Genomic DNA, 21413 nt, shown 5'->3' on the forward strand with positions numbered 1-21413 from the left:
TCTCTTCTCCCCTTCTGGCACCCCCAAGATGTGAATGCTGGCATGCTTGAAGTTGTCCCAGAAGCTTCTTACACTATCCTCAATTTTTTGGATTCTTTTTTCTTTTTGCTGTTCTGATTGGGTGTTTTTTGCTTCCTTATATTCCAAATCGATGGTTTGCTTCTTGGCTTTACCTACTCTACTATTGAAATCTGTGTAAATTATTCTTTATTTCAGTTAGTGCCTCCTTCATTTCTGACTGTGCATTCTTCATTTCTGACTGGTCCTTTTTTATGCTCTTGAGGCCCTCACTAAGTTCACTGAGGTTCTCACTAAGTTCATGGAGCACCCTTATAAGTAGTATTTTGAACTCAGCATCTGTTAGGTTGCTTATCTCCATTTTGCTTAGTTCTTTTCCTGGAGTTTTGGTCTGTTCTTTCATTTGAGACCTGTTTCTTTATCTCCTCATTTTGGCTGCCTCCCTGTGTTTGTTTCTATGTATTACTTAACGAGAGGTATGGGGCTATCTGAGACCAGATGCTGCTTGTTTGAAGGAATTTAGGAAAACCTGAAGCAGGGTTAAAAGGATTTTTCACTATCAAGTGCGTTTTTATATCTGGGATGCAAACACAGTTCAACGTATGCAAATCAATCAATGTGATATATCACATTAGCATTAATAGAATGCAAGAAAAAAATCATAGCTTTTCACAAAGATGGCACTAAACGTGAAAAAGGAAGTCCCTGCCCTTCCCAGAGCCCAAGCCAAAGCAAAGGCTTTGAAGGCAAAAGGGGGGGAAAAAAAGCAATGCTGAAAGGCATGCACAGTCACCAAAAAACAATCCACATTCTACTCGCCTTCTGACAACCTGAGACAATGTGGCTCTGAAGGCAGCCTGTTTATCCTCGGAAGAGCACCTCCAGGAGAAACAAGCTTGACCACTATGCCATCATCAAGTTCCCCCTGGCCACTGAGTCAGCCAAGAAGATAGAAGACAACACACTTGAGTTCCTTGTGGATGTCAAGGCCAACAAGCACCACATCAAACAGGCTGTGAAGAATCCCTATGACGTTGACCTGGCCAAGGTCAACACCCTGATCAGGCCTGATGGAGGGAAGAAGGCATATGTTCGACGGGTTCCTGACTGTGATGCTTTAGATGTTGCCAACAAAATTGGAATCATCATTTAAACTGAGTCCGGCCGGCTAATTCTAAATATAAAAATTTTTTACTGTAAAAAAAGTATCTGAATAGATACAAAAAAAAATCATTTGACAAAATTCAACGTCCATTGAAAAAACTTAAAAATTGCCTATAGAAGAAATTCAACCTTAACGTAATAAAGACCGTATATGATAACCCCACAGCTGAAATTATTAATATAAAAATCTCCTGCTGTATCTCAGTACCAAACACCACTGTTCACTTAATTGGTTCTTTTATGGTTGTGCTATTATTATGGTTACTCCCAGTTCTAGCAGCTGGAATGACTATATTATTATTATTATTAGTTTTTTATCCTCACTCGAGGACATTTTTCCAATTTTTGTACAGATAGAGTGGGAGGGAGAGAGAGAGAGAGAGAAACATCGACATGAAAGGGACACATTGAGTGGCTGCCACCCGCACGACCAACCAGGGCCGGGGACAAACTGCAACCGAGGTACATGCCCTTAGCGGGAACCGAACCCGGGTCTCTCCGGACCACAGGCCAACGCTCTAACCGCTGAGCCAAACCGGCCAGGGCTGGAATGACTATATTATTAACAAACCACAATCTCTTTTTTTAACCAAAGATAATTTATTGGACCAGTATAACTTTGGAATTTAGTTTGGCAACTTTTAAAAAATTGGAAGACCTTCACACACACACAAAAAATTTAGATTTTTGGCTTCTCCTGGGGGTGGTGGGGGTGGGATCAAACCATGTGGCAACACTGGGCCCCTCTCCTGCATGGCAACAATTTGCTGCAGCTGTGGAGTACCTGCCTATTTATTATCTTTAAATTTAAAAAATTTCAGTAACAGTAGACATAAAATATTATATTAGTGCCAGGTGCATAACATAGTGATTAGATATTTTATAACTTATAAAGTGATCACCTGGATAAATCTAGTACCCATCTGACACCACACATAGTTATTACAATATTATTACCCTATGCTAAACTTCACATTCCTGTGACGAACACACCACAATCTAAATAACGCTTTCCTTGATCCTTCAAGAGGAGGTGATCAACATTTATTCTGGTTCTTTGGCCACCCAGAATTTTATGTCCTTATTTTACCTGTTTTCAATAATTTCACATAAGATCACATATTATTCAGGAAAAAAAGCACCTTTCAGACTATAGGAATAATTTGAGCCATGAATCTACTTACTGGCATCAGTCATATGTATTCACCACATATTCACAGTAGGAATGAACGTATTTTACATCGGCTACTATAATTATGGCTATCTCCACAGGACTAAAAGTATGTAGCTGACTAGCAACCCTCTATGGAAGCAATGTTAAATGATCACCAGCTGTATCATAAGCCTTAGGCTTTATTTCCTTATTTACAGGAATGGTTGTAGCCAATTCATCCTTAGACATTGTCCTTCATGATACATATTACACTGCTTTCCATTATTTTCAGGCTATACACTCAATTCAACCTGAGCAAAAATTCTTTTTACAATTATATTTGTGGGCGTTATATAACTTCTCTTTTAACATTTTCTTGGTCTTTCAGGAATACCTCAGTGTTACTCTGACCATTTATTTGCATATACAACACGAAATACTTTTTCATTCATTTCATTAACCGCAGTAATACTAATGAATAGTTTTTAGAAATTGAGAAGCATCAGTAGAATTAACAACTACCAAAATCAAATGATTACATGAATGCCCCCCACCAAATGATACATTTGAAGAACCTACTTATTTAAATTTAAAATATGAAAGGAAGGAACTGAACTTTCTCTAAGTCTTTTCAAGCCAACCTCATAATGATTATATCTTTCTCAATAAGTGAGATAGTGAAAATGACATAACTTGTTCAAAGTTAAAATATTATAGTTTCAAACCTTTATATCTCTATGGTATATCCATTCCAACTAGGATTCCAAGGTACAACACTGTTTTCACTTATAGAAAAATTTTTACATTTTCATGATTATACACAAATAATTGTTTGCCTAATTAGCTCTTTAGTCCTTTACATCATTTCATTAACAACTAAACTCACACAAGTACAAGAAACACAGAAGAAATAGAAACAGTTTGAACTATTCTACCCATTATCTTTATTTTTTTATTTTTATTTTTTGGTACGTGCCCCTCTCCGCTAGGGCCTAGCAGGAACCGAACCCGGGACTCTCTGGTCCGCAGGTCGACACTCCAACCGCTGAGCCAAACCAGCCAGGGCCCATTATCTTTATTTGAATTGCTTTAGCATTACAAATTCTTTACACAATAGATAAATTAATAACCTTCACCAACTGTACAAACCTATAGTCACCAATGATACTGAAGCTGTGTAGACACAAACTGTGAAGATCTATGTAATTCCCACAGTGGATCAAAAGCCAGAACTATGACTAGTAGAAGTTGATAATGAAGTAGTCCTACCTATAGAAGTAACAATCTGAACACTAAATTTGTCCAAATATGGCCTACACTTTTGAGCTATTCTCTCCTTAGGCCTAAACACAAATGCAATTCCAGGGTGCCTTAATCAGACAACCCTAACATGATCAGGTTTATGCTATAGACAATGTTCAGAAATTTGTAGGTCAAATCCTATCTTTATGTCTATTATCCTTGAATTGTCTCTACTAAAATATTTCAAAGAATGATCTGCATCTATAATATAAAATCATTTATAAATAGCATTAATCTTTATTTTTATTTAATTTTTTATTGTTGAAAGTATTACAGATGCCTCCCTTTTCTCCCCAATTGACCTCCTCCTCCCCGCTCCCAGCCCCTCCTGCTTTCCCCAACCTAATGACTGTATCCACTAGTTGTGCAAATATGCATATAAGTTCTTTGGTTTATCTCTTCTCACCCCTCCCACCCCCTCATCCTTCTGAGGTTTGTCAGTCTGTTCCCTGCTTCCATGACTCTGGGTCTATTTTGGTCTACAGCTTATTTTGTTATAAGTGAGATCATGTGGTACTTGTTGCTGCGTCCTCTTCCAACCATATTGTCTGACAAAGTCCGGACATGGAAAAGAAAGCTTCAAGGATGCATCTTCTAGGAAGAGGACGGAGCATGGGGGTGGGTTTAATCGGTATTATGGGAATTATAATTTTGGGAATTCTTATTCTACTATATGACTAACCTAGGAATAACAAACAAGGTATCTGAAATCATGCCTCTGCAATTAAATTCTGAAGAAAGTCCGGCTTCCCCTGAAACAGTCACCACTGCACGTCCAGACTGTCCTAACAATTTACTAATTCAATTAGGTAAAAATTTTTTCCCGAAAGTCCCTAATAAACAATTCATGGATGAATTATGACAGGTAGAACTAATGGAGACACCTTATATTCCTGTGCCTCCTCCCCAGATAGAAGGAGTATTTCAAGAGAATAAAAGAAAATTATATCGACCCCTACCCACTGCTCAAGGGTTTCCTTATATAGCTTATTGGATAAAAGGAAAACTCTGGTACCCACCTAGAGGGGCTAGAAGTAATCAAAGAATTCCTGACCCTTTCTTGCCCTTTACAGGAGCATATAATGAAGATAGAATAAGAATAGTTAACAAAGGCGGACTACATGTTCCTTATGCAAGCTTGCCTTCATGGACCGATTAGCACGCCGAGGTCCCCTTGGTGCTTACACACAAAGGAACAAAAGAAATCTCAATTATTGCAATTGAATAGGTTTTATAAGAAATGTTGTCCTGAGTTAGTTAGGGAGGCAAAAACTAGCTGATCTAAAAACCCAGAACTAGATTTTAAATAAAAGTCAATTATTAATCTCAGACAAAGGGCCTATAGAAAACTGTCTCACCTTACAGGTTACTCTACTCCTTCTTTGTATCTATAAACACAAAAAGTTATAAATTAATTCTGATAAAAATGAAACTAACATCCTGGTACTATAGAATGTAACTCCCTGCTTCTTTAACCTGAAATGTTAAATTTATGCCAAAAAGAAAATATATAAGCACATAGAAACTTGTAATAAATCGGAACAGTGTCACGCTTCCTCTGAGTCGTGTAGTCATCTGTCTCCCAGCGCCGACGCCTTACCACCTTCGGGACCCCTTGGATCCTGCTGCAGCTGGACTGTGGCAACTTGTCCTTCTCTGACCGGCTTATTTTGCTCAGCATAATACTCTCCAGATCCCTCCATGTTGTCTCAAAGGATAAGAGATCTTTTTTTCTTACAGCTGCATAGTACTCCATTGTGTAAATTTACCACAGCTTTTTTTATCCGCTCTCTACTGAGGGGTACTTGCTTTGTTTCTAGATCTTAACAATTGTAAATAGCATTGCTGTTAACACAGGAGTCCATATATTTTTCTGATTGGTGCGTCAGGCTTCTTAGGATATATTCCTAGAAGTGAGATCACTGGGTCAAATGGCAATTCTGTTTTTAATTTTTTGAATCCTCACTCAAGGACATTTTTTTCTATTTATCTTCAGATAGAGTGGGAGGGAGGGAGAAAGTAAGAGAGAAACATCGATGTGAGAGGGACACATTGGTTGCCTCCTACATAACCCCAACCAGGGCCAGGAACCGAACCACAACTGAGGTACCTGCCCTTGACCGAATCATACCCTTGATGCTTTGGTCTGCAGGCCAACACTCTAACTGCTAAGCCAAACCGACCAGGGCCCTTTTCAATTTTTTGAGGAAGCACCATATTGCTTTCCATAGTGGCTGCACCAGTCTGCATTCCCACCAGCAGTGTACTAGAGTCCCCTTTTCTCCACACCCTCGCCAGCACTTGTTGTTTGATGATTTGTTAATGGCCACCATTCTGGCAGGTGTGAGGAGATAACTAATAGTCGTTTTAATTTAGCATTAATCTTTTAAGTTAAAGACAGTTTTAACCTCTTCTTAATAATATGCCACAACCAAATAGATCAACATGATTTATTGCTAATATATCAATAATTATAGTGCTGTTCATTATATTTCAAGAACTTATATGCATATATGTATAACCAATGGACATAGACAACAATCCTATGGCGGGCGGGGGGGGGGGGCAGGGCAGAATCAGAAGGAGGATGGCTAGGGAGGAAAAAGGAGAAACATCTGTAACAAAAATACATTAATTAATAAAATAAAATTTGAGAAAAAGCCCTGGCCAGTTTGGCTCAGCGGTTGAGCATCGGCCTGCGGACCAGAGAGTCCCAGGTTTGGTTCCCGCTAGGGGCACGTACCACACACACACACACACACACACAAAAAAAAAAAAAATTTGAGAAAAAGAATAAAAAAATGTTTTCAAAACATTCTTATTCTTCGACTCCAGAATCAAACAATTAAAGCATCAAAACATTATACTCCTTAAGAAACAAAATGAACAAAAATGTCTTCATTTCTTTTGCTACCCCAACTGTAAGGATTACCTAATTACCTAATTATATTTCCAAGCATTTTCTTTCCCACACCTAAGTAATAACCAATTCATTTTTATCCAACAATCACTAATTCAATTTACATCAAAACAAATACTCAGTGGCCCACCAAGCTCATGCCAGTCACGTGCGGTGTCATTGCGCTTCACTTGACTGCACGTCACAGATGTTGGTTTGTTTTTTTTTTTTTTTTTTTAACAAATCGAAGACAAGACCCTCCATCAACAAAAAAAATTACGACTTTGCTTTATCGCAATACTCGCTTTAATGCTAAGGTCTGGAACCAAACCTGCACTATCTCCGCCGTCTGCCTGTAGTAAACCCCAGCCCGACCACTCGCAGGACCCCCACACTTAGCGGGACCCTCACTTCGAGAAGTCGTCGTGGCTCTGTTCCCCCAGCCGCAGAGTTGCTGCGAAGAAAGTTGAGCTTTCCGCCACCAACCCCTTTCAGAGGACTTGCCTCCTTCCCAGACTCCCCGCCTCTTGCCCCAAGGGGCCTTACATCCCCTCCTCCTTGGGAACAGGTGGAGTCATCGCTCCCTCGGGGTTGTCCTTGGGGGGGGGGTTCTTGCTACCTTTGGCTGCCTCCCTCTGTCCATCTCCCCACTTGTGCGCGTCCTGAAATCTACCGTCTTCCACGCAAGGGAGGACCTCTGGACAGTCTGTACTTTGTTCTGGCCGTTTCATGGACTGGCTGTGTGACCACCCGGGCACTGACTTCTCCAGGCGCGTGTCCCTGTGTGTGAAGAGGGGCCAGAGAGGATTCACGCGATCAGGCAGTGTTCTGAGAAGTCCAGCCCAGGATTTGTTTTACACATTGAGCCTTCCTGGTGAGGCTGAGCTTGAGTCAAGGGTTTAGGCTGAAAAAAGAATTTTCATGGAGGGACCTGGAAAGTATTATCCTAAGTGAAAGAAGCCAAGCAGAAAAAGACAAATACCACATGATCTCACTTATATACGGAATATAATGAACATAACAGTCTGAGGAATACGGTAGACCCAGAAACATGGAAGGAGGGCACAGACTGACATCCCCCAGAAGAGGGGGTGGGGGGTGGGGGTGGGAAGAGAGAAACCACAGAACTGATATGCATGTATGCATGACCAATGGACATGGACAACTAAGCCGGGGACGGGGCGGGGGTGGGGTGGGGAGGGGGGTGCCAATGGGGTAAAAAGGGTGAAATATCTGTAACAAAAAAATAAATAAAAAATAAAAAAATAAAAAAAAAGAATTTTCATTCTTGAGCCCCTGGGCCCTTCCTACCCTCCCTCCCTCATAGTCAGTGTGGGGGTGGGGACAGGATTCCTTCAGGACCTCCCCTCCTTTCTGCGCAGGGTCCATGACCAGTGCCCTCTGTTCCTTCCCTGACAAGTTCTAATCGTCAGAGACTGAGGCCCAAGCGTGGATTTGCCTGGCCCACCTGTCAGAGCCCCCTGGCCAGTGAGCGCTCTTCTGGGCGGCGGGCTCACGCGGCTCCTCCTGGACCAGCAAGCGATCTTCTCTTCCCCGCCTCAGCGTGGAGGCAGACAGGGAAGGTTGCCATTATCACTCCATTTTGCAGATGAAGAAACCGAGGCACAGAAAGATAAATAAGTTGCCTGGTTCCTGCTCAGGACCAGGATGAGATTTGGACCTCCTGGTTCCCTGTCCATGGTCCTTTCATTGGGCCTGGAGAGAAACAACTCTCACAAGTGTGGCTGGGGGCCCCCAGCGGGCATCCCACAAAGCGCTTTCACACGGGCAAGGAGATGTTCTCCTAATTGAAAACCAAAGCAGGTTAAGACGAAGCTGAGGAAAGCAGGCCCCACCAGGCTTGGCCTCTGCCAGCTGGGGTGGGGAGAGAACCCGCAAGTGAAGCTCTGCTTGTGCAGAAAAGACGGCAGTCGTTCCTTCCACAGGCCAAGAAGGGATTTCCATCTCCTCGTCTTCGGTCTGTGCTACTCCCTGCTGAGCATGAGGTTCTGTGTTCCTAAGCCCACCTCCCCCTAAACTTGGAAACACCCCAGAGCAGCGTCCAGGACACAGGGGCAGGGCCTTACAGACTCGGACCTGGAGAAATCATGAGCAGTCCACTGGCCCGTTGCTGAGGACCTCGCAGGGAGAGGAGCCCTCCGCTTTCCTCAGTGGCCCTGTGGTTCTCACTTGGTCTGTTCTGTGTAGAAATGTTCCCCGAGATCATGCCAAATCTCTCAGAGGTGGCCTTTGCCACTTCTCCTCAAGGTCGTGGGTGGAACTGGCATCCGGCCTGGCATTGTGACCCAGCGGTACGGGAGCCAGGCCCAGGTCCCCCCTCCTCAGGAACAGCCTTGGAGTGTCACGCTCGCCCCGTCCCATCCAGCAGACCTGGTCTCGCGTCTCTCGTCCTGCTTCTCAGCGTATCCCCGAGGGTCGGCGTGGGTGGACGCAGGAAAGGTGGACGGCAGAGTGAGCTCGCTCTGCCTGAGGGATGTCGGGGAGCAGCTGCTCTGGAGTCACGGTGGGAACGGTCTCGCTCGGAGGCTGTGGTGAATGGCGTCGCCGTTTCTCCCCACATCCTACCAGAGGACCATGCTCCGCAGGCCAAGATGTTCAGACCTCTCCTTTTCCTCCTCTCACCAACCCCACCCGTTGAATACACACCCATCGCCCCCTCACTGCTACTGCTCATTGACCTCCTGGTCACGCTGCTTGTTTCCTGGTGGTTTTAGCCCCTGCGTTGCTGCCTCCTCTGAGATTGGAGATAGTTGTGCTCTACCCAGAGGAATTCGATTTAATATTCAGTAGCATCCCTTGGAATAGTTGAGACTTGAACCTATGACCTAACAGCCAGCTATTGTACCTCTAAGCATTTACCTGATGAGAAACCCACCTCATCTACACATGCATTCTCTCTGACTGGCTACATCTCTATAGAATCCATTTATGATTTGTGTTTCAAATGGCTACTTTTCTTTGGGATCTTATAATTTTTGGATGTTGAGAGAAATGGGTTTAATTACAAAGAGTGTAGACATTTTAGGGTAGATTTTTCTTTTGAGTAGTAGTCAAAGATTGGATAAAAATAAATCTCATCACAACTCTGGAGCTGGTAATGGGAAGTCAAGTTTGTTAATAATACGTGAAGTTGTACAGTTATTTCCAAGATGCTTTTTTTTTAATCCTCACCCAAGGACATTTTTCCATTTTTTGTTCAGGTAGAGTGGGAAGGAGAGAGAGGAACAGAGAGAGAGAGAAACATCGATGTGAAAGAGACACATCGAGTAGCTGCCACCCGCACGACCAACCAGGGCCGGGGACAAACTGCAATTGAGGTACGTGCCCTTAGCGGGAACCGAACCCGGGTCTCTCTGGACCGCAAGCCAACGCTCTAACCGCTGAACCAAACCAACCAGGGCTCCAAGATGCTTTTTTCCATCTTTCAGTCCTCCTGGTTGGAGTCATAAACAGCTCAGGTGGCTAGCCAGGGAAATCAGAAATATGAGCTGATTATATTTTTCTGTCTCCTGACTAGTGAGATAGCAGCATCTGATAGACACACACCCAGCCTATCAGCAGACTAGCTTCTTCACCGAAGCCATTCTATTTTCTACCTAGTCAAGTCTCCTGGCTGAGCTAGCAGAAGCGGATCAAGAGCACTGGGTCCCCCAGAGCCATGGGGCGCTGTGGACATCGTCCACCGGCATCCAGACACTGCAGGCAGGGGGCGACGCCGGCTGCCTGGGAGGCTGCGGGGCTCCGGCCGGCACCTCTCTGTTTCCCTGGACTGCAGACAGGTGCAGTCTCCCAGACAGCTCCACCCCACCAGGCTCTCAACTACCATGGACACTGATGACTCAACAGCTTGTAGCAGAATTTGCATCCTACTGCCCCAGGACCATGCAGGAAAGGGAAGCATGCAGCTTCCTGTTAGACTGGTTCTTCATTTTCTCTCCTCATCCTTATGCACCTTCCCCCGGCAAGGGAGGAGCAAGACAGGCCAAACACAGTGTTCTGGTTTCCAGGAAACTCAAATCAGGTCCGGGAGGTAGGCAGAATTCTACGTTAGGGTAGTATTTATAATTTTACTGTATACAGTTATGTGCATTTAGTAAACCCGCTTCAATCTTTTTTGAGCTATACAGTGTTGAATAAATCAGTCAAACTAAGAGTGTGTGATGTGTACCCTGCGGTGGGGGCAGTTGGCTAATTTGGTTCCTCGGAACTTCTTTTGAGTGTCAGCATTTCACCATTCTCTCTGCTACTGAAGAGGCAGTTTTTAAGCCTTTGAAGGGTAGCAGGATATGCCACCCCAAGATGTACCACTTTGGCATACTGATTATTTTCAGCTGTAGGCACCTGATAACAGCAAATGCAGAGAGAGACTTTCTCTGAACTCCCCTATCTGCCTAAAGACAGGTCCTCCAAAAGGGATTTGATGGTCATAAATCCCCTACCAGGGAGTTTCATCAACCAGGGAGGGTTGACCCTTATCACAGGACAGGAGGTTAGAAGTCCACCCACACTCCAACACACTCAGTCATAAACTGTCGTACCCCCATCTTTCCTGAGGACCCATTCACCTTTCCTAAAAAGCATTTACTCTCCCCTCAGAGGCCTCCCTTCCGTCTCCCCTTTCCCTACGAGGATGGTGTTGAGGCCTGAATTCTTAGCCACCTTGGTCGGTTGGTTCCTCATTTCTCCCTGCGTGTCTCCCATGTATCCATGATGTAAACTTCTGTCCTCTTGTTCATCTGACTTTTATTACAGGGTTTCTATGCAGAGGGGTAGAAGGACAATGATCTCCTCCCCTGCATCCTGCTAACTGATGGAGGCGGTTCTGACTTAGGCCTCCGGCCAGAAATATTTAGGGCCCTCAAGGAAGAACTCATGACAAGGGAGGGAGCCTAGGATGGTGATGTAGGTCCAATGCCAGAGCCAAGTCACCAGTGAAGGGAGAACCAGCCTTGGCACAGCCGGAGGCTAGGGCTTGAAGCCCCCCGACTGGGGCCGTTTTGCTTTATGAACCACGCACTCAGGAACAAATTGAAGAGCTCTTTCCTGGGATCCCGAGTCAGGACGTTCTCGGTGGAGCCCCTTGGCCAGGGGTTTGCCCGTGTCGCTTCTTGAGGAACCAGGGATCGAGCATCGGGGGTGCTGCCAGAGCACTGGGCTTTGGGCCACCTGCTGAAATAGTGGTGTAGGGACTGAGTCTAGGAGCAAAATGGGGTTGGGTTGCCAAGCACTGCTGAGGGCCCTGCAGTTTGGGGAACCCCGACTCACACGGACAGCAATAGATCCCAGAGCTGTGTCTTCCACTGGCCGCACTCAGCTAGAGAGACAGCCTCAGGAAAGAGAGCAAAGGCAGTGTTGCCGATGGGTGTCATGGAAAGACAGACTTGGAAATCTGGGCTATCGGAAAGTGCCACTGAACGGATAGGCTTAGAATGTAAACCACACAAGGAGGAAGCGAAGAAAGGGGATGAGGGTCAACTGGTGCAAACGAAGGGTCCAGTTGGGAGGAAAGGATCGTTGTGGTGGGAATGGTTAGACAAGCGAGGTGGGAGACGCTCCAATTTTTGCTTTTGCAGGAGGAGCTGTTTCAGGTCATGGCTGGTCCCACTGAGCTGGCGGGAGGGGTCAGCTGAGGTGGACAGGAGAGGAAGGACTGGGAGAGGAGAAGCCAGAGGTCGGCTGGGTCATCCACGTGAAGTTAAAAGCATCTAAGTGTAAGGCAGGGTTTGAAATAGAAGAGACCTGAGTGCCAGGTGCCAAAACCCGAGCTGGAAGATGGGAGATCGCTGATGACAGCGACAGGAAGGGCAGAGGGTGACCCGCTGGCTTAAACAGCAAAGTGGGGGCAGGAAGTGGTCTCAAAGGGCTAATAAATGACCGTGTTGTGGTTGTGCCTGAATGAAAAATGCCAGGTACTCTGAAAATAACAGGGGTTGGGGCAGCCAGGGCTTATTTAGATTAGGTCTCTCTGGGGAAATGACCTTTAATTGGAGAATTAAAGAGTGAATGGGAGTTTGTTAGCTTGCCCTTGAATGACTCTAAACTGACATTGCAAACATAGCCATGGCCACCTCCCAGGTGCAATGACAAAGGATGCTGTGGGCAGGCTCACCCGGGAGACGGGAGGAACGCGGTGCTCCGAGTCCTGCTCTGCCACGGCCTGGCCCGGGGAAAGCTGCCCGGCCTCTCTGCGCGTCTGTAACACGGGATGGCAGTACTTAACCTCGTGGGCTTATTATGAAATGCAAATGAGAGAGATGTGTACATCACCAAAACACACACAGGTTTCTGTAGGGCTTCCCTGCGGCCATTATTGAGATTACAACATTTCTCCGGGGATGGCATCTGGCCACAGATCTCAGCAGGTCTTCTCTCTGTATTCATTTCATCCTTTCAATAACCCTGTGAGGTAGGTTAGCAAGAAAAAGCCCAAAAGAAGTTTTCTTTTTCTTCCTTCTAAATCAACACTGCCCCAGCCCTGGCCTCACCTGCATTCTGTGGCTGTGACAAGGCTCCTTTTGTTAAAATCTGGGGCATTCAGGAGGTGGCATCCTGCCAAGCTGCCTTTTAATTTATCAGACGCTCAGCTCTCAGGTGTTCAGGCTCTTATTGCTTCACGCTCTAGGCCAGCAGCTGCCGTGAGAGAGGCCAAGTGCGTGGCTATGAGGTGATGACCAGCGGCGCTTGGCGAGGCTGCACGCTGCCCCGCCCACCAGACCCCAGCTGGTGCTGAGTCCCCGCACACAGCACCACAGCTGGCCCAGGTGTCTGGTCGGGCCACTGAGCGCTGTCTCCCAGTGTCTTAGACAGGTTTCCACATCGGACCCTACAGCAGGTGAGTTACCTGTGTGGACAATGTCAAAATGATTTCACTCCACCCTGCACATGACCAGCAAGCTGTTTGAATGAGGCAGGGAATGCTGTCAACCTTTTTTCTTTTTCTCATTTATTTTCATATTAATTTCACCTTGCTGTATTTTTGAAGCACTGTAAGCTGATCTGACTCCTTTCTGGAATCATAAGTGTCAACCAGGAAGTACAGGGCCAGAGCCAAGGGCGAAGTGATGGGCTAAGACACGCAGCTGAAACCAGAAGGGGTGGGGCCGGTCGAGCCCTGAACCTGGCTGCTGACTGGCCCCCACAGAGCGCTCCAGGGACACCAGAACCCCAAGGTGCCTCACAGGAGTTGTGGCAGCTGCGGGCGGAGGGAGTGGGGCGGGGGCAGAGGTAGAATGACAGAGCAGCTAGCACAGGGTAACCCCTGGGATGGCAAGTGTTTGAGATCACGTGAACACACCTTTTTTTTTTTAGCCTCACCCAAGGACATTTTTTTGTCCACCTTTTGTTCAGATAGAGTGGGAGGGAGAGAGAGGAAGAGAGAGAGAGGGAAACATCAACGTGAAAGGGACACATCGAGTGGTTGCCACCCGCACGACCAACCAGGGCCGGGGACAAACTGCAACCGAGGTACGTGCCCTTAGCGGGAACCGAACCCGGGTCTCTCTGGACCGCAGGCCAACACTCCAACCGCTGAGCCAAACCGGCCAGGGCACGTGAACACACGTTTGAGGACGCCTAGAAACACCTGGGGAATGTGCTCAGGGAGCGGTCAGGTGTGCTGGCGGCAGCTTAAACCATGACTGATTGAGCGCTAGAAGTCAACATGGTCTCATTTTGTTCTCACTGAGAACCGTGATTTCCTTCCTCTCTCTTTACTTCCTCCATGGATTCATCAGGTCCACCTTCCTGAGGGAGAGGAGCCACAGGTAGAATATGAGGTGAGTAGCCAGAGACTGAAGAGAAATACATTTACCAATGGCCCGCCATGTGCCAGGAATGTACTCTTCAAGGCATCCTTTGAGGTGAATCTGCTAATTCCCATGTTCCAGCTGAGGACACTGAAGCACAGAAAAGTTGTTTACTTGGCCAAGGTCACACAGCTAGTGATAAAGCCAGGATTTAAGCTCTGGTCTGTCTCATCCCCTTTTTACACGCTGCAGAGAAATCATTCATTCTTCGGGGCCCATTTAGTGGTAGGTGTTTGATGGAGCCAACGTAAGATGCCAGGAGGTTGCTATATTTCTGTAAATTCTTTTTATCAACATACTGGTCTCCTGTAGCCTGCTGCCCAGATGCTGTCGCCACTGCGGCCGGCCGTGGTAACTCTCCCTCGGCAACGTGGACGCCTCTGCCGGTGAGACCACGTGCGCTCCAGGCAAATCCTCACCCTCTGAAACAACGCCTAGCATCCCCTACCCCCAGCTCCAGCCAACCGCACTCTCGCTGTTTACAAACCTTGCAGGAACAACAGCACCATCCCAGGCAATAAATCGACTGCAAAGGATTAGTCTTTGCCCTGGGCGTCAGCTAAGGGGTCAAATTTAAACCCTCAATTCAAGCTTGTCAAATCAGTCAATCTTACTCTGACATGTGCCTTAGGCCCTTGGGTCTAAGTCCAACATAGGGGTGGGGGAGGAGGAAAATGCTCCGGGAAGCGTGGCCTCCCCTCCCCACAGCAGCAGTTAGATGGGGCCGGGCTAGCATTGCTGGCAGTCCTGGGAATGTTAGTTGAAACATCCACCCAAGACCGAGTGCTCGAGTGAATTCCTGTCTATCGGCCCCAGCGGAGTCTCAGCTAATGTCAGGAGCTGGAAGAGAGGAAAGCATGCTTCCGGGTGCTAGGTGACTTCGGGGCAGTAGTACCAGGGAGAGACCGAAAGACAAAAGAGAAACCAGAGGCTGGTAGACTTCGTGATCGACTGTCTGTAATCGTGTGAATTCTGAAAAATGGCGACAGTGACTTCTACAAGCCAAAACACATCATTTGCCCAGAAGGTCTTTCCCAGGCTGTGGTGCCCCGGGGAGTGTCCTGTAGCCAGCACTGAGGGAGCGAAGGCACAGAGCAGCAGCAGGTGCTCCCCAGCAGAAGCTCCTTCCTCCCACAGGTGCCAGCTGCTCCATCTGCCCTCTGGAAACATCTGAAACCCCCACATCGGGTGGCACCAGTCTGCCCCTGCTTTGTGCCTTCTTGGAGGTCTCAGCAGATTGTTGCCGGGCAGGTGTGGCCCATGCACACGTGTCAGCTCTTCCAGAGGGGGGGCCAGCCTTCTTGATGTTGTAATAACATCTCTGACAGACCACAGGGGAGTATTCCTTCCCGAATTCCTGAACCGCAGGCATGTGTCTTCAACTGCCTACTGAGCTTCTCTACTCAGATGTCTAATGGACATCACAGAGTTATCATGCCCCGAACCGAACTCCGAAACTTCCCCCTCCAACCTGCCCTGCCCTCAGTCTCCTATCTTGGTCAATGCCAGAACCATCCTTCCAGGTCTTTGGGCCAAAGAGCTTGGAATCAAAACCCACATCCAGTCCATGGAAAATCCTGCCATTCTATCTTTAAGATATATAGGGAATCCAATCACTTTTTAGCACCTCCAAACACAAGCCACAACTCTCTCTCCTGGGCTATTATAATGGCTTCCTGAACAGTCTCCTCCCTTCCACCTTCCTCCTCCTCAGGCTATCCTCACTCAGAAGCCACAGTCTTCTTTTTAAAAATAAGTCAGATCATATCACACTCTGTTAAAAAACAACAACAAAAAATTCCCCAAACCCTCCAAAGCATTTCCATCTCACTCTAAGTACTTACAACGGCCCACAACAAAGCCATACGCAACTGGTGCACATGGCCACACGTATACTTTCCAAGTCCCTTTCCTATTCCTCTCTCTCTTGTTCACCTGCTCCATGCACCCTGGCCTCTTGTTCTTCCTTGTATATACCTGTTCCTGCCTCAGGGCCTTTGCACTCTCTGCTTCCTCTGCCAGTGCTCGTCCCTTCTTCCCCCAAATATCATTGTATTTCTCAGTGATCATTTTAAAATATGTTTAAATTCATAGTTTTAAAATACATCAAATTTTTTGATACTTCCCCCCTCTAGAGGTGGAGCCTAATCCCTTGACTTAGTGACTCAGTTCCAAGGACTAAAATTCAGCAGCATTGGCGGTGTGGTGCTTCAGAGACTACATCACAGCGGCCCTGCCAGGTCCACCTCGTATACTCTCTCTTGGATCACTCACTCCAGGAGAAGCCAGCTGCCATGTCCTCAGGACGTTTAGGTCACTCTGTGAGTAGGTCCACATGGGGAGAAACTGAGGCCTCCTACCCACAGCCCCCAGGCAGGCCTGCAGATGAGGTAGCCCAGCCACCTGCCTACTGGGAGACCTGAAACCAGAACCACCGGGCCATGCGGCTTCCCCATTCTGACCCTCAGAAACGGACAGAGGATCAGTTTTAGCTGTTCTAAGCTTCTAAATTCGGCAGCAATTTGTTACACAACAATCGTTTATCAATGTGCTTGCTTCCTTATCCCCTTCACATTCTGCTGCAATGTCACCTTCGGGGAGATGCCTTCCTCGCCTACCCCACTGACATTGAAATCACCCCGCACCCCCGTTTCCTTCTGTGCTTTCTAATACTCTGTATAATTTACCTGTTTCTTTTTTGTCTTTCTCCTTCTCATTAAAATCTAAGTTCCACGTGAGCAAAGCGTTTTCTGTTTTGTTTATTGGCACAGGGTCAACACTCAAATATTTGCTGATTGAATAAACGAATGTTTGCCTCGGCTTAACTCTCTGTATATATTTCTGAATTCAAGGTTCACCCATTTCTTAAGCTTGTTCTGATGCTACTTCTCTAAGACTTTGGTCTGGGCTTATCTTTTTTTCACTACCACCCAGGCTGGAAAAGGCCCTTTGGTTTTAGATAGTGATGGGGCCATCCAGTCTCTTTCCTAAGAATAGGTCTGCTACCACCACAAGCACCTTGAAGGCTGGTGGGTATGTCTTTCCTACTTGACCCATGACTGGTTTCCATGGAATTTAATTTAGTCAAACGGGCTCCAAAAGACACAAACAGTCCAAACAGCAGATATTCCAAGTGGAAGCTAATCTGATTGTCCTTGGTGCCAGTACATTCAAGTCTGTCATGTGTGGCCAGCCCGCAGTCATGTGGCACCAGAGGGGCAGCTGTATCAACAGGCCCCTTGCAAGTCCGCATACAACATGACTGGAGACTGAGTTTTAAATGAGGGAGAAGGAAAGAATGAGTAAGAAGAGACAGAAGTCCTCCTGTACAAGGAATCATAGGCAGGCCCGTGTAGAAAGGGCAACTCTACAGTCCAGGGTCTGCGGTCCTAGGAAGGCCAGCGCCCGCTGCTGGGGTGCCCTCCTGCTGGTTACCTGCTTGTTAGCCAGATGTCCTCTGAGGCCCTTCCAGAGGGTGGTATACCCTGACACTTTGACCAGGATTAGCTCCACCCTCGAAACGAATTGCTGCAATGTCCTCGGGACACAGTGTCTGTGTTGTTATAACGATCACAAAACCATGTAAGTGTGTGGTATGGCGTGTGCCCTGGGTGACAGGTGTACCCAGCAGGAACGATGAAGAGTCAGTACATCGGGTTCACATTAACCAGCTGTGGACTAACTTTAGGCCTTGGTTTTCTCAACTGAAAAACGGTTATTGCCCTGACTGGTTTGGTTCAGCGGTTAGAGCGTTGGTCCGAGGACCAGAGAGTCTTAGGTTCGATTCTGGTCAAGGGCACATACCTCGGTTGCGGTTCAGTCCCCGGCCCTGGTCAGGGTCCTGCAGGAGGCAACCAGTCGATGTCTCTCTCTCACATGGATGTTTCTCTTTCCCTAACTCTCTCTCTCTCTCCCTCCCTCCCTTCCACTCTATCTAAAGATAAATGGAAAAATATCCTCAGGTGATATAAAACAACAACAACAACAACAAAGAATGACTATTCGTACTCCCCTATTGCCTTCTGGCCCCAAGTTGCTCTGAGGTCTGGAAACAGACAGTAAAGAGCCATAGGCTGCAGGTAAAGGCAGTAACATAGAACCTGGCAGGACCATGGGGTCACAAGGTTAGAATTCTTCATAGCCAACACTCTTTATTTTGTTAGGGAAGATATTTGCAGAGGCCAGGGCAGCTGACCTTTGAAAAAGACCACCTTTGGCCACAGGCAAGTGTCCCCAGCAAATGCCAACACTGTAACTTGTCCAGTATGGTTCCCTGGTGAAGTCGTGTCTCACCACTCAGGTGTCCAGTCCTCAGAGCCCAGCTAATAGCCTTCCCTCTTTGCCTCCCTCTGACCCCTTCTTTGAGAGTCTCCTCACCTCTGGTTATTAGCTAAAACCCAACTCATTCTTTACCCTCAGTGAGACCTACTGGGAACAACTTACTATATTAGGTATGCTAAGTGTTTGTTCTTTAAAAAGGTTAATGTAATTGGCATTATCTTATGGCTGGGTTTCAGGCAAAGTGGACAGGAAGCTAGGGAGAAGTGGCGGGGGTGGGAAAGTCCCCAGGGCTCCTGGAGCTTGGGCTGAGCCCTTACTCACCTTCCACAGCGCCCTGACCTCCAATGTGGAAACTCTCCCAGTTGAATCCGAGTCACGTGTCATGGGGCAGGTTACAAATAGCACAGGGGATTAGCAAACCCATCCCGAAACTTCTGGTTCAAGGGCAGGGAAAGTTACCGGTTCAATTCCAGCAGATCATTAGCGAGTGAGAACTGGGAAAGGGGTTCGAGGGTCAAGGAGGGCTGTGAGCACACCTGTGGGCGCAGAAGGGAGAGCTGACCCGGCACGGAGACAGCAGGGGCCAGCGTCAGGCAGTCTCAGAGCTAGGACCACACGTACGACCGGCTCGGGTATGGAGGACCCTCGCCCCACATTCTCCTGGCGCGCACGGTTCTGTGATCTGGTATCTCCCTAACCTGTTCGTCCGGGAGCTCTCAGCGAAGGACGTGCTCCCGTGACCCCAAGTCAAAGTCTGCGGAACGGAAGGAGGGCCACAGGGCCACTGGGTGGACCCTTCCCGGGTGTCGTGGCGGGACGGTGGGGACCCCATACGCCCCCTCCCCCGAATCCTGGAACCCAGACCCGAAGGAAACCGGCTCCTTCCCGCTGCCGGGATCTCGGCTGGCGCAGCGCGCAGTTCAGACAACCAGGGGGAGAACCTCACCTCGCCACCCCGACACCCCAAGGCTGCAGACCAGGGAGGCGGCAGGTGCGCTCTTTCCCCCCCGGATTTCTCGCGCGCACGGTCACCGGCTCGGAAGCTGCCGGGTCCGCCAGCCCTGAGCCGCGAGGCCGCCCTTTGCTCTCCACTCCCAGCCTTGGGCGCGCTTCCGCCCCAGAAGGGCAGCACCCGGTGGCAGCCAGCTCCTGCCAGTCTGCCCTGCTCCGCTCGCCGTCCCCCTGGGCGCCCCCCCGCCCCCCGGCACCGCCTCCTCCAGTAAATACAGTGGCGGCCCGCCTCCGCCCCTGGACGGGCAGGTGGGAGTGTGCGGCGTGGATCCGCGCCCAGCCCGCTGCCCAGGGCCAGCGCTGCCCCGCCGAGCGCCCGCCCCGAGGCCAGAGCCAGGCTCCCGAGAAGCGCCCCGGCGCAGGCAGCGCGCACGCAGGACGAAGCAGGTAAGCGGCTCCCGGCCTCGCGCGTCTCCGCGTCCGGGCGTTTCCGCCGGAGCCTGGTGCCAGGGTCCGCGCCAGCGCCAAGGACCGCGCGCTCACCTGTGCGGGTGGGGGCTGCGCGCCCAGCCGCTCCGGCTCCCGAAAACCCACGAAGCTAATTTCCCATAAAAGACATTTGCCTGGATCCCAAATGCACAGGAGATTTTGGATGTAGTTAGGTGCCGCTGATTTGGAAAATGGATCGAGTGTTAGGGAGGCGAATTTGGCTTTGGGAAATTAAGTGTAGGTTGGTATTTGGAAAATATTTCATTTTCTATTAGTGTAGATGTCTATGTGTCCGATCGTGGGTTCATGCACGATAGAGAATGGACAGACTGACTGACCGACTACCCCCACACTATTTGCATCAGGGATTAACACATATTAATCCACTAGGCCATGGAAAAGAAGCTACAAATGCAGTTTTTGGCGTCTATTTTCTTTACTGGTATTTGAAAATTTGTCTTCAGAAGGTTGAAGCCTGTGACTCACTTCAAATTTGAAGGTGTCAGGAATACAGTGAATTCCTGATAGGACTTTGTAGCAGAGTCACCTTATCTCTGGAACCAGCAAAAGGGATTACATGATTCAGAAATTTAAAAAAATAATGATTATATATATATATATATACATGCAATACTTGAAGTATTTGTATCAGTTTAACTGCATCTTCATATAGTTCCTTTGAGTTTAAAAATGAAAACTTATTTCCCTTCTACATTTCCTTCTTTCTTCAACTTCCTTTTGATTCTATCATACTTTTTCCTGGAAAATTACTTCCTCCTATAAGACAGGCTGTTTGCTTTCTTTACCTAAACTGACCCTACTTGGTCATAATTTGGGTTTGTCAAGATGGCCTTGGTGCTAGAGCCTCAGCCTTGAGCTCCTTCCTGTGACCATGGATGCAAGTGGCGCAAGATGTTTTTTAAGTTTTTCTTTCCTGGAGCAATGAAGACAGTCTTCACACTCCGATGGTCTTTTCGAGTGCCCCAACTTGAATATCCCATTCATTAGAGTAAACAAGATAACTGGATAACAAAGTCAGTCTGCGTAAACTAGACCACTCTTTAACAAGTGCTCCGGGTTATTTAATATGCGATACACTTGAAGAACAGGGCTTGGGTGATCTTGTGGAAAGTGCTTTCCCACTTGATTTCACTTATACTCTTCTTTCAAAGTCAAGTTCTATTGCTATTTAGTGCATTGTAACTGGTGATTTTATCAGCTGCTTATTTTTAACAGCCTAAGTCTCTTTGTGGAAGTGGGTGGCGCCACAAAGGAGGGTGTGAACGGCTGCCTGGCCACCTGGGAGACAAGGTCCACCTCACCTGCTATG

General features: G+C 47.6%; 1 pseudogene; it reads left to right on the forward strand.

Annotated features, from left to right (window-relative positions):
- The first annotated feature begins 695 nt into the window (after window positions 1-695).
- On the forward strand, window positions 696-1171 carry LOC118642007 (annotated as a pseudogene).
- The last annotated feature ends 20242 nt before the right edge of the window (window positions 1172-21413 follow it).

This window comes from Molossus molossus, unplaced genomic scaffold (assembly GCF_014108415.1).
Source record: "Molossus molossus isolate mMolMol1 unplaced genomic scaffold, mMolMol1.p scaffold_m16_p_3, whole genome shotgun sequence".
Taxonomy (NCBI): domain Eukaryota; kingdom Metazoa; phylum Chordata; class Mammalia; order Chiroptera; family Molossidae; genus Molossus; species Molossus molossus.